This window comes from Myotis nattereri (assembly GCF_964212035.1).
Source record: "Myotis nattereri genome assembly, chromosome: 13".
NCBI lineage: Eukaryota > Metazoa > Chordata > Mammalia > Chiroptera > Vespertilionidae > Myotis > Myotis nattereri.
Window position 1 is genome coordinate 22,497,738 of NC_138088.1, and position 12,215 is coordinate 22,509,952.

At 42.8% G+C, this 12,215-nt stretch overlaps 1 protein-coding gene and 1 pseudogene across 2 annotated transcripts in view; one reads left to right on the forward strand and one right to left on the reverse strand.

The window, feature by feature from the left end:
* CTNNA3 (catenin alpha 3) overlaps nucleotides 1–12,215 on the forward strand; it is a 1,265,562-nt gene that overhangs the window by 625,792 nt on the left and 627,555 nt on the right. The window lies entirely within an intron of this gene.
* Nucleotides 709–2,059, reverse strand: LOC308529137 (phosphoserine aminotransferase-like; annotated as a pseudogene). The gene is made up of 2 exons: nucleotides 1,851–2,059; nucleotides 709–1,275 (listed from the first exon to the last, which is right to left on the reverse strand). The product of its transcript is annotated as a phosphoserine aminotransferase-like (transcript).

The following is a 12,215-nucleotide window of genomic DNA, read 5'->3' on the forward strand; positions in this document are numbered from 1 at the left end:
GGGAGAGACAGAACTGTTGAAAATATAATGCTTAATGTACATGGTCAAGGATTCTAACAAATTCCCAAAGTCTCTCCATATATCACTGAGAACTGCATTATTAGAACTATAAATGTGTAGTGATACCAACTATTTGGCATTAAAAACAGACCTTGCTATATTAACTTACAATTTGTCACTTTTATCTCTTTATGAGAATAACAGTATAAAGATCTCCAATTGGCCCTTTAGCCTAGAACTCCTAAATACCACATGGTCAAGGTTGACCTGAATGAACAGCTGTGGAGCCTAGGCCCCCGCCGCCACCACCCCCCCTCCCTCCCCGCGCCTGCTGTCATTTTGAAAAGAATCAAGATTCAGCACCTAGTGGGCCCTCCACCCTCAATGCTATGAGTTTGTGGGTCTCCAGAAACAGTAACTGCACTTTGTGTAAGTCCATGGGCAAGTTTGAATATTGAGATCTAGTTGGAAAAAATAGCAGCCAATACAGCATAAGCTGGAATCATTAGAAAAGCTAAAGTAAGGGTTTTGTTTTTTTAAATGCTTCCAGTTCAAGTCAAAATTAAGGTGTCTGTTAAGTCTCACAAGCTTTCAAAGCTGTGGATATTTTGCTGGTTTTTGGGGAAGGGGAGAAGAATCTATAATAAGCATGTTCCTTGGAAAAAAATATCGTGGTTAAGTTTATGAGCTATTAAGTTAGTTTAAATTTTAATGATACTGAATATTCATCTTGCTTCTGTTCTGGGGCTCCACTGGACATACATAGAGTTCTTGAGAATTATCAATGATATCATAAATCATTTGAGATTTGATGGCGGCTGCACAATCATTGTTCTTAATCCACTCCAGGACCAAGTTCATGAGTAGATGCTGAAGCAGGGAAGTGTGTGGTACCAGGAGTTGTTTCTGGCCTGCACTTTGTACTCCAGGACCGAGGGGCACTCTCTGAGGGCAAACCCCCAGCAGGTCATCACAGATGATCAGCTCCCTGACCCCCGCAGAGCCAACCATCAAAAATGCGCACCATCAAAAACCACCCCAACCCTGAAAACGTTGACTTGGGTAGGAGGTTTGAGGACATGCCACAAACCAGCACAGCTCCCTTGACATCAGGGATAAAGTCAACTCCACACCTTACACAGTCTCATTGGCACAGTAATACACATAGGGGGGGTCTGGGCTGAGGGTCCAGGTGCTTGGGTCTAGAATTTTTGTATAACTCCCACGTTTAGGGTGGATGATATTCACAGTCCCAAACTTCTTGGCTTCTTCTGAGGCTTTAGCTCAGCAGTTCTCAACCTGTGGGTCGCAACCCCTTTGGTGGTCAAAGGACCTTTTCACAGAGGTCGCCTAAGACCATCCTGCATATCAGATATTTACATTAGGATTCATAACAGTAGCAACATTGAGGAGGAAACTGGTCTTGCAAGGCATGTCAGGCCATAAAAACTGAACAATGCATTGCCCTGGGAAAGGGGGGGAGGTCTTTATCTCTGGCCCCAGGACAGATCATCTGATAAGACCTGGGAATCCCCAACAGGGGGGGGGGGGGGTGTGCTTCCTATAAGCCCACGAAGGGGCGGAACCATATCTGCAAGACAAAGGTCCCAGAAGATTATAAAAAGCAAAGCCTCTGTATGTTACTTCACTCTGATTTGGAAATTATTTCCCGGAGTCCACTAGTCACTAGTGTTATTAAATGGGTCCCTCCCTTTCTCTAGGAAGCGTGCTTGGTATTTCTTTGCTCTTCTGTAACAACATTACAGTTATGAAGTAGCAACGAAAATAATTTTATGGTTGGGTCACAACATGAGGAGCTGTATTTAAAGGGCCAGAAGGTTGAGAACCACTGCTTTAGCTGACCAAGCTCCAGTCACCACATAGTCCACACACCTTCCTGCTTTCAGTCAATCAGGTTTAAGGGGACAACAGTGAACTGAGCCAGACCACCTCCTTGCACAAAAATCTCCTTATGGTGGTTGTCCAGAAGGGCTAATTCCAGCATAAGATTCTCTGTGATTTTAAGAATCTTAGGAAAATCTGATGACCTGTGGCTCATTTCAAAAACATAGTTTAATAATTCTTTTTGTATCTATAACAACACCAGGCGGTAGCCTGGTGGGCCGGCCGGAAATTGACCACTTGTCTTGAGGCGTCCTTGATGCTGCAGGCACTGCTGCCGCCAGCCAGAGGTAGAGAACTGAGCATGTGGGCTGTGGGCTGTGGGCTGCGTGAGTCTCTGCCATGTGTTTTTTTAAAAACTTAAAGTTATACTTTATATGAATTATTGGTGCTGGGTCACAAATGGAAACTAATGAAACGGGAGGAATATTAATAGCCACTATGGCAATAATAATTCTTGTAAATGATTGTTGATTTCAAGTACCATTTTTAGTGCAGACCAAATGTAAATTACCCACCTTCAGACAAAATCATTCCTTTACATAGGAACTATTTGTACATAGATACCTATTTAAAGAAAATATGGCATTTAAAATTAGCATTTGGTAAACTAAAGCTACACAGGCAGCTGGTGAAATAGATTTAATCGGTAAATGTGTCATCATAATTTATATTTGTTAAGTACAATGTATCCAGTTTAAAATTTATTTTACAGAAGAGTCCTTCAGAAGTTTTGCCATCTTCCCAGTGAATTCTTATATATTTCATAGTTTTTCCAAGATAAACATGTACCAGGTGATAGTGGATGAGTGTAACATGTAGCCCATTCATCTAGGACAGTGGTCGGCAAACTCATAAGTCAACAGAGCCAAATATCAACAATACAACGATTGAAATTTCTTTTGAGAGCCAAATTTTTTAAACTTAAACTATATGGGTAGGTACATTGTTATTAACTTAATTAGGGTACTCCTAAGGCTTAGGAAGAGCCACACTCAAGGGGCCAAAGAGCCGCATGTGGCTCGGAGCCGCAGTTTGCCGACCACGGATCTAGGGTAAGGGTTTACTGCTTGAGTAAGAATTACTGCTTGCACTGGTAAAAAAAAAAAAAAAAAAAAAAAAATCTTGATTGTAATAAGGTCCATTCAGTCCCAATATTCTCATAAATATACAGTGTCCTAATAACTATGAGTCATTAATTCATTAACATATTCAATAGTAATTATTGTAGTTTGTAAGTGTCAGGCATATACTAAGTGCTGGGGAGAGTGTGGTAAACAAAACTGACTCTGTCCTGCCCTAGCTGGTTTGGTTCAGTGGATAGAGCCTTGGCCCTCAGACTAAAGGGTCCTAGGTTTCATTCTGGTCAAGGGCATGTACCTCAGTTGCAGCCTGGATCCCTGGCCCTGGTCAGGGCAAGTGCAGGAGGCACCCAAATAATCAATGTGTCTCTCTCACATTGATGTTTCTCTCTGTCTCTCCCCCTCTCTCCTACTCTCTCTAAAAATCAATGGAAAAATATCCTCCTCGGGTGAGAACTAACAACAACAAAAAGTGACTTAGTGCTTTACTCTCCTAGAATTTCTAGTCTATTTGTTAGGGAAGATCTACATTAATCAGTTAATTGCAAAAAGGAATTTATACTTATTAGCTGCAATAAGCATTGTGAGTGCTATGAGTATGGGAAGGCTTCTTGGCAGAAGCATCATCATTGGAAATAAAATGATAAGAATGAGGAGGAAATAACCAGGGTAAGACTATAGGGACTAGGGAATAGGAAGAGAATTTTGAGTTGAGATATCAACATAAACAGAACCCCCTGAAGGGGGAGGGAATGGCATGTTTAAGAATCAGGGAATGTTTAAAGGTTGGAGCACAAATAGTTACAAGGGAGCCTGAGATGGAGCTGGAGGTATGGTTAAGGCAGAGGCCAAATCATGGCCTTAACATATAAGACCTTTGGGAGCTTTAAGGATGTAAGGGCTTGAATTCTGTTAAAATCTTTCAAAGGGAAAACATTGATGGGTTTTAAAGAGGGGCTCCTTGTTGATGTTTTTGTTAATCCTCACTCAACGGTATTTTTCCATTAATTTTTTTAGACAGAGTGGGAGGGAGGGAGAGAGAAACATCGATGTGAGGGAGATACATTGATTGCCTCATGTACATAAGAGCTGGGGATCTAGTGTGCAATTGAAGTACATGACCTTGACCAGAATTGTACGCAGGGCCCTTCAGTTCATGGACCGATGCTCTATCCACTGAGCCAAACTGGCTAGGGCTCTAGTGGTTCATTGATATTAAACTCAAGTTCCTCTGTACCAAGAATGCAAAGAAATTAACTTACATTCTGTATAAGACTGTGCCTCTTCTATTATTGTCTGATAGTCCTCTTTGTGTCTGACACTGCTCTTGTCCTACATTTTTTTGGCTGGGATATTGTGTTTTGTTTTTTTGGGTTTTTTTTGTACATGGGTTCTTTTTATTTAATATCTGCTAATCTAATAATTTAAAGAGCATTTTGTTTCTTTTTGTGACTACCAGTTTTTTTAAATTTCTTGGCATAAAACATTGTTTAATAACATTCTATAAGTTGTAGGTATACGACTTTATATCATCTGTATATTTCATTGGGTTCATTCACTACCCAAAGTCTAGTCTTTTATCATCATACTAGAGGCCCGGTGCACAAAATAGTGCATGGGTGGGGTTCCTCCACCTGGCCGGTGATCGCAGCCGATCGGGGCCCTCTCGCCCAGTCCCTGAGGGAGGTTGGCCACCTGGGGAGGGACTGTGGAAGGGCACCAACCTTGTCTCACCCAGTCCCTATCAGCTGGACCCCAGCAGCAAGCTAACCTATCAGTTGGAGTGTCTGCCCCCTGGTGGTCAGTGCATGTCATAGCAAATGGTCACCCAGTCGACTGTCTGCTGCCTGGTGGTCAGTGCATGTCATAGTGAGCGGTTGAGCGGCTTTAGCATATCATTAGCATATTACGCTTTGATTGGTTGAACTAGTCGACCAGACACTTAACATATTAGGCTTTTATTATATAGGACTAGAGGCCCAGTGCACAAAAATTTGTGCACTCGGGGGTGGGAGAGGTTCCTCAGCCAAGCCTCTGCCCTCTCGCAGTCTGGGACCCCTCAGGGGATGACCACTTGCTGGCTGAGGCCTGCTCCCCAGGAGATTGGGCCTAAGCTGGCAATCAGACATCCCTCTGGCAGCCTGGCAGCCCTCGGGGGATGTCCACTTATCAGTGGGGAGCAGACCTAAGCTTCAGTCGGACATCCTTAGCTCTGCTGAGGAGGCAGGAGAGGCTCCCACCACCACCGCTGTACTGGCAGCCATCAGCCTGGCTTGTGGCTGAGCAGAGCTCCCTGTTGTGGGAGTGCACTGGCCACCAGGGGTCAGCTCCTGCATTGAGCGTCTGTCCCTCTGGTGGTCAGTGTGTGTCATAGTGACCAGTCATTCCCAGTCTTTCTGCTGTTAGGGTCAGTTTGCATATTATCCTTTTACTATATAGGATAGAGGTCGAGTGCATGGGTGGGGGCCGGCTGGTTTGCCCTGAATGGTATCCTGGATCAGGGTCAGGGTCCCGCTTGGGTGCCTGGCCAGCCTGGGTGAGGGGCTGATGGCTTTTTTCAGGCTGCTTGCACCCCCTTCACAGTTGGGGTCCCCACTGGGGTTCCTGGCCAGTCTGGATGAGGGGCTGATGGCTGTTTTCAGGCTGCTTGCACCCCCTTCAGGGTGGGGGTCCCCACTGGGGTGCCTGGCCATCCTGGGTGAGGGGCTGAGGGCTGTTTTCAGGCTGCCCATACCCCCTTCATGGTGGGGATCCCCACTGGGGTGCCTGGCCAGCCTGGATGAGGGGCTGCGGGCTGTTTTCAGGCAGGCCAAGCCTGCAACTGAAGCTCTCAGTCTCTCCTTTTTTTCTTTTCTTTTTTTTTTATTCTGGGATTTATTTACCTTCTGTAATTGAAACTTTGTTGCGGTTCCAGCTCCGAGGCTAACTGGCTGAAAGCAGGTATCTGGGGTTTGTTTAGCTTCTATAATTCTAACATTGTTGCTTAGACTGGAGCCCAGAGCCGGGCTGCGGCAGGCGGGGAACCTTGGCTTCCTCCATCACTGGAGCAAGCAAGCCTCATGTTCGCTTCAGCTGCCTGTCTGCCAGCAGCCATCTTGGTTGGCAGTTACTTTGCATATCACCCTGATTAGCCAATGGGCAGCGTAGTGGAGGTATGGTTAATTACCATGTTTGTCTATTATTAGATAGGATGTTTGACTCCCTTTAACCTCTTCATCCTCTCCTCACATCCCTTCCCCTGTGGTGTGTTGGTATCTGTGAATTTATTTTGCTTGTTCATTTGTTACTTGTTGTTTTATATCCCACATGAGTGAAGTCATGTGGCACTTGCCCTTTTCCATCTGACTTATTTCACTTAGCATCATACTCTCAAGATCCATCCTTATTGTCACAAATGGCTGAGTAATGTTCATTGTATATATGTACCACATGTTCTTTATCTAACATTGATCAAAGAACATGTAGATTGTTTCATGTCTTGGCCATTGTGAATAATGCTGCAGTGAACATAGGGCTACATATATCTTTCTGAATAAATATTTTCACATTTTTCAGGTAGATAAGCCAGAAAAGGGATTATTGCATCATGTGGTAGCTCTATTCTTAATTTTTTGTGGACGCTTTATACTATTTTTTCATAGAAACTGCACCAATTTACATTCCCACCAGCAGTGTATAAGGGTTATGTTTTCTCTATATCCTCTCCAACACTTATTATTTCCTGTCTTATTGACAATACCCATTCTAACAGGTGTGAGATGGTATCTCAGTGTGGTTTTGATTCTCATTTTCCTTATAGCTAGGGAAGTAGAACATATTTTCATATATCTTTTGGCCATCTGTATGTCTTGGGAAAAGTAGCTGTTCAGATCCTCTACCTATTTTTTAATTGGGTAGTTTGTTTTTCTGTTGTTGGGTTGTATGTATGTGTTCTATATATATTTTGATATTATCCCTTTATCAGAGGTATTGTTTGTGACAAAACAGTACTTATTTAATAGGGTCTGTGAGAGAATTCAATAAAATAATGTCTATAGATCTAGTGCTTGGTACATTTTAAGTAAACTATTAACATTTGATATTATTGCTGTTATGTTATTGCTATTCTTTAGCCTTTGCTTCTCCTCCACATAGTCTTAAAAATTTGGCCATGGTTTTACATATTAATTCAGAATTAATATTGTCTTAGTTCTTTTTTTAAAAATTGACTTTTAGAGAGAGAGTAAGGGAGAGGGAAAAGAGACTTCAGTATGAGAGAGAAACATTGATGGGCTGCCTCCAGTCTGCCCCCTTACCGGTTATTCAGACTGCAACCGAGGCATGCGTCCTAAACAGGAATCAAATCAGCAACCTTTTGGTATACCAGATGATGCCCAACCAACTGGGCCACACCAGGCAGAGCATCTATTAGCTTTTTTTTCTCTTTAACCTGAGTATTTCCGGCCTGTAGAGTCAAGGAGGTGGGAATAGGGAACAATTTTTTGAGTAGAGAAATTTCCTAATTAAATTTCCATAATGCTTATCTTATAAAGAGTTACAGGTATATCTTTTCCTTTCATCTCTCCAGTGGCATATGTCTATGAGCTAACATGCAGCACCCTGTCCCTACCAGAGGACTGATTACGTATATCTGCTTTCATAATGATAGGCACTGCCTCCCACCCTGCTGACTCTGACATGCTCCTTGCCCATGCTGAAGTGCTGGTGCTCATGCATTTCTTGTCCACTATTTTGAATAGCACTGCCCTACTCCCACCCACATTACTATTTAACTGTTTCATGCACAATATAACCTATATCAACATTAAAACATTCTCCACTTAATTACAGTATCAAGAACCCACAGGAATCAGTATCTTCTATTCCTCCACAATTCGTTATAAAAAGTAAAGTTTTCCTTAAATGGATCGTATGTTTACATTGATTTAGCAGGGGGAATAGTAAATTTTCATGAATTTGGAAGCCACTGACTTTGACTTTAGTTTCTTTCTCTAAGAACCAATGTTTAATAAACATATTAATAGAGCAAAAAAGATGTTTTACTTTTGAATGGTAGAAGAAAAATGTTTTTTTGCATATACTTGTAACAAGCAGTCCACTTGTTATTTATAAATTATCACACTTAATTAAAAATGTGCTTATCACACATGATTCTTACCTATTTAATAAAGGGCCTAAAAATCTTTTAATTCACAGCCCAGCTTCAATAGTAGCTATCTGCAATTACCATGGGTCCACGAACTTCCGTATCTTTCAATAGTTATTTGATGTAGATTCGCACACAATTGACTGGCACCTCCCTATAATCAGGTACAAGAAAGTCAAGTTTCATTTTTGGAATATTTAGATGAGTGTGAATGAGCGACTCATGTAAATCATTTAAGCTCATCCTTTTAGTGCTTGCTGGTGTGGTTCTTCTAACGCAAGCCTTGTGCTTCTCCGTATGTTTTGTTAACCTCTAGAGTTCTGACTGCATAAGGTTAAATCTGTATCTCATGCCCCATGCTTTCTAGCAAGTTCATTTAGCTGTGTTTCCTTCAGGCTGTTGGAAGGAGGAGTTAATATCCTCAGCCTTCTAACATCAGGCATTGGAAAGGATCATCATGCCCATCTCTCACATTACTAACTCTCTAAGCCAGACTGCAAGAAATATTACAGGCAACAGATAGTTTCGTTTTCAATTCCGACACCCATTATTTGATGTTTACAGGCCATTTCTAATTCTGCATCCAAAATTTATGGTTGGTTCTGCCGATTATCATCAAAACAATCTCCTGCAACTCAGCTGCGCTTCACCACGAGCTTTGCGCTGCTTTATCAGTCTTCCCTGACGTCTAGGACTGATATATAGCACCACGTCCAAATCACCCCAGTCCAGAGAGCCGGGGTCTATTACTCCCTAGATGCCTGTCTCACCTACTGCATAGGCCAGTTTGCACAGGCTCAGTGAGAGGGAATGTTGACCCTTGGGAAAGAGAGCAAAGGCCATTAAGTAAAAACTTAGCATTTGAGACTCTGAACCCATCTAAGCCAAACCAGATGGTATCGTTTCATTAAGCTAAGTTTACTGAGTTTTGTCCAGTGCTAAATAATAATGAAGCAAAGGTGTTACCTAGTCTCCCTTGCAAATTGAAGTTGTAGAGTGGAGTATAGCTCTAGCCAGTTTGGCTCAGTGGATAGAGCATTGGCCTATAAACTGAAAGGTCCTGGATTTGATTCAGGTCAAGGGCATGTACCTTGGTTGCAGGCTCGATCCTGGACCCAGGTCGGGGTGCGTGTGGGAGGCAACCAATCGATGTATCTCTCTCATCCATGTTTCTCTGTCTCTCCCCCTCCCTTCTATTCTCTCTCTTAAAAAAAAAAAAGAGAGTGGAGTATAATCTCTAAAGAGACAGTAAAATAGTGGCAGGAACTGCTTCAGATTCAGAGGCACATTTCAAATGGTTATTTTATCGTTTCCCTTTTGAATATAGAGTACTTAGTTTGCCTGTCAGATACCTGCGTGTTTTCTAGGCTCTGTTTCATAGCATTAATTAGAGCTACTGAAGGACCGTAGAAATCTCTGCATTGATTGTCTGTAGAAGAATGACTCACTAAATCTGCATTTTTGAAAGGATGTGGTAGCTCATGCATCTATTAACCATAGACCAGATGATCATTTATTTTAAATCCTGCTCATTGGGCTGAAGATGAGAATAACTTTTGCCACCAGTGCCTACCTACTTTTGTGCTTTTGTTGTGGCCTGTCACTTGCCCCTCCTCACTTCCAGAGAAACTAAAACCAACAAAAGTCGACAAGGGGGCTGGGCTTGGTCATAAGCAGGCTTCCTATTTCTTCCCCCTTAAATTGAAGACTGTTCAGTGCTTCCCTGAGACTTCGCCTTCTGCCATGAAGCAGTAACAGGGCAGAGAGAAAAAATAGAGGAAAACCCACAAGTGACCCGGCTGTGAATGAGTCCGCCCCACTTTTTGTCCAACTTCCCTCACCAGGTAAGTTGCTCAGGACTAACAACTGGAAATATTCCTCCTGTAGTGTTTCTTTCTGGGAAGTGAACTGAAAAATGTCCTTCATGTAGGGAAATATAACCAGAAGGCAATAAGTACTCCCAACTCCAGTTGGTATGTGGAGATCAGATCTGGAAGGGACCCCAAGTGGTCTGTCTGTTCCTGTACCCCATTTTACAGAAGAGGGAACTGAGCCCCATAGATTCAATGTGATTTTCCCGGTTCATACATCCAATAAGTGAAAATGTTAGGACTTAGACCCTGTCCTCTGAACCACTTAGTAGATTTTTTTCCCCCCTCCACATCAGTATTCTGAATGAAAAAAGAAACTTAAAAAGATATATTTGGAATTCGTCTTAGAACGATTGCTTTAAATAGAGGAGGGTTTTCTTTAAAGTTGCATTGTGAATTTTAAATTTGTGTCATTCTAGGTGAGTCTGAGACAACACTCTGAAGCTGGTTCAGTGCCCTTAGGTTTTCTCCCTTGTGATGCCCTTTTTCCCCTGACTGACTCAAGCGCTGTCCTCTGGAGTGCTCTCTGTGACTGGTCAATATTCTACATTTTCCCAAACTAATCTCCTTCTTCCTACTCTCCTTTCCCAACAACAAAATAGCCAACATATGTAGATAAGGACTGTAGCTCAGTGGTTGAGCTTGGACCTATGAACCAGGAGATCACTGGTTCGATTCCCAGACAGGGCACATGCCTGGGTTGCAGGCCCAATATCCAGTGTGGGACTTGCAGGAGGCAGCCAATCAATGATTCTCATCACTGATGTTTCTATTTGTCTCTCCTTTTCCCTTCCTCTCTGAAATCAATAAAACTATTTTTTTAAAAAGTAGGATATTCAAAAAGAAGGTAAAATAAAGCAATTATACTTTTAGCTCCTACTGTCCCTTTTATACGGTGGGCTAAATTCTTTCCCTCATCCTGGATGAAAAGGCATGCAGTCACAAAACTTTTCCAGTCATCTTAGGTCTTTTGTGTCATTCCCTCTTTTCTAATCAGTTATTAGAAATATAATTGTCAAAACTCCTATCTTTATTTAAATTGAACTCCAATTTCCCACAGTGTAGGCCTGTTGCAGGAAGGAGATCAATAGTTCGGAATGAGATGTTTTTGGCCTTTTATTTCTTTTTCTACCTCTTTCTGGCGTGGAGCAAGGGGAAGGAGGAGAGGTAAGGGGAACAGGCTCTAGATTCGCTGTTTTGGGTAGGGTCCCAGCAAGAGAAACATGGTGCACCAATCTAGTAATTTGAGAAGACTGTATATATTAAAGGGATTTTTTACATAGTTGTGGGCAAGGTTCAGGAGAACCAACAAGGGTAGACCAAGACCCTGGGCTGGCAACTTTCCAGAGCCCACACATCCCGAGGCCTGAGGGAGCAAGCTGCAAGCTGGGGTTTTCAGGAGAGGGACATAGTAAATTTACAGCTACTCCTCAGAGGAATAGCCTTACTCCCTCTCACCCTCGGGGCCTCCTGCTGGCCACACCCACTGAAAGCAGGGAACAGGGAGCATCTCTAGGACATTTGGGCTGTGGGGGCAGGGTGTGGCGAAAATGGTGGAGGGCCAATCTGGAGGGGCCGGTGGGAAAACCTGACCCAGGTGCCTTTGCAGGCTCTCTATTTCACCAGCAGTTCACTACATGTGTGATTGTTTCTTCTGCAGCCGACTGCTTGTTCTTAAAGCCCAGCAGTTTATAGAACTCCTCTCAGCTTAGCTTTATTTACTGACCTAGGCAGTGATCTTGGAAAAAAGACAAGATGACCCCAGACCAGCTATCTTTTGCAGGAGGCCCCTATCTGGACCACAGTAAATGTTCAGACATTGGAGTTCAGTCACCTCTCCTGCCTGTTCATCAGCAAACTAGCCAGCCACCTCACCAAGGAGATTTCTCGGGAGAGAGTTTACACTTACTCACTGAATCTCAGCTGCCAGGCCCTCATATTGTGCTGTCTAAATGGTCCCATTGAAGTCTCTTTCCAGACTTATGTGGGCGAGGGTGTAGGGAGAAGGGTGGGGATCCCAGATTAGCATTGGCCATTTCTCTTCAGAAAAACTTCCCCAGTCACCACACATTCCAACCTTTATAGGAGAGAGTTTCAGAGTCATGTAACTCGTCTTTAATTATGTCTTTTGAAAATCATTATCTTGTTCTAGCTCATCAGTGTGAAATGCCCTATGTGTATCTTGGTGGTTTAGCTAAAGCAAAACATTTTGAA